We start from the raw sequence: 1209 nt of genomic DNA, 5'->3' as shown, positions 1-1209 counted from the left end.
GCCAAGAAAACCAAGATGAAGATTTTATGGAAAGAGTTAGAAAGATTTTCACTGGGCCAAACTCTGAAGTTGAGTCTTGATTTGGGAAAATCATGAGAAGCCACTACAAACTTTCAACAAAGAGCAGTGTGTGTCACTGCCTGTTCAGGTTTCAGGTTAGAAGTTCTGAGCTGTTTGTTTTTCTTGGAAATGTTGCTGAACATTTTCTCAGCATCCTGGAGTTCTAAGAGGATGCATGCTCTAGGTCAACAACTCCACACTCATAGCACCAACCGACACCACAGAGGCAGCTCATGGACATTCCAGACACAGGACATCCCTACTTGATTGAATTACTAAAACATAAGCAACAGACTTTTACAAACAGATTAAAAGAAAGGACTAGTGTTCAAATTCTCTAAAAAGCCCACAAAGCATACTAATTTTGATATACTAGCGTAATAAGAACATGAAGTAGGCTATCAACAAATTGTAAAACATAATCAATATTCACAACTGCCTATTATAAATCTCCATTAACAAAGCATTTTGTCAGCTAACCAGTTAGCCATTGCTTAGTAGTCAGTTAACACTAAGTTAAGTATTTGTAAAAGGAATGGATATGATGTAAGGAACGTACATGAAATAGGTCCTGCTATCAATAAACATATACTCCACCCTCACCAAATCATTAGACAGAGAGTAATTACAATGGCACATTAACATCTTTCAATATGACAACAGCTAATAAAAATGATATGATTTGAAGTAGTTCAACAAGTCAGTCATTCTAGAGAAAAGCGAATTGAGGTTTAGTTAAGAAATGTAGACCATATTACCTGGCAGGGGAGATACCACAATCACGAAGGTGGTTTTCCCAGGGTGAGGCTTATCCATTGTACTCCGGATGTGCTGACCCCTGCGATTTCCCCAAATGTGGGAAACTCGACTGCATAATTTGTGGTAGTGGGGGACTGTGTTTGCACTCTCCCCTGAAAAAAAAAAAAAGAAATGTACACCAGTGTTAGTTAAGTAGAGAGAGTTCCAGGCAGGCTGGCAGACAGGAAGTATATAGTTAGGAGCAGGGGAGGCAATGTTAATCAGTAATGTCTAATAGACATTTGTTAACTAGCTTATACATGCCTGTTCCTGTGTAATACCTTTACAAGAAGACAGCACACCTACTTAAGTGAGAACACAAGACATGCATAAATAAAAAGATCAGGTTGC

The 1209-nt window shown here is 38.5% G+C and overlaps 1 non-coding gene across 1 annotated transcript; it reads left to right on the top strand.

Annotated features, from left to right (window-relative positions):
- Nucleotides 1–811: 811 nt before the first annotated feature.
- On the top strand, nt 812–974 carry LOC115870006. The gene has a single exon (XR_004046478.1). It is a non-coding gene; the product is annotated as a U1 spliceosomal RNA (small nuclear RNA).
- Nucleotides 975–1209: the final 235 nt, after the last annotated feature.

Source organism: Echinops telfairi, unplaced genomic scaffold (genome assembly GCF_000313985.2).
Source record: "Echinops telfairi isolate 266 unplaced genomic scaffold, ASM31398v2 ScPeMD7_70;HRSCAF=299, whole genome shotgun sequence".
Lineage (NCBI taxonomy): Eukaryota > Metazoa > Chordata > Mammalia > Afrosoricida > Tenrecidae > Echinops > Echinops telfairi.
The sequence above is the reverse complement of the archived record's forward strand: the minus strand, read 5'-3'. Positions and strand labels throughout refer to the sequence as shown.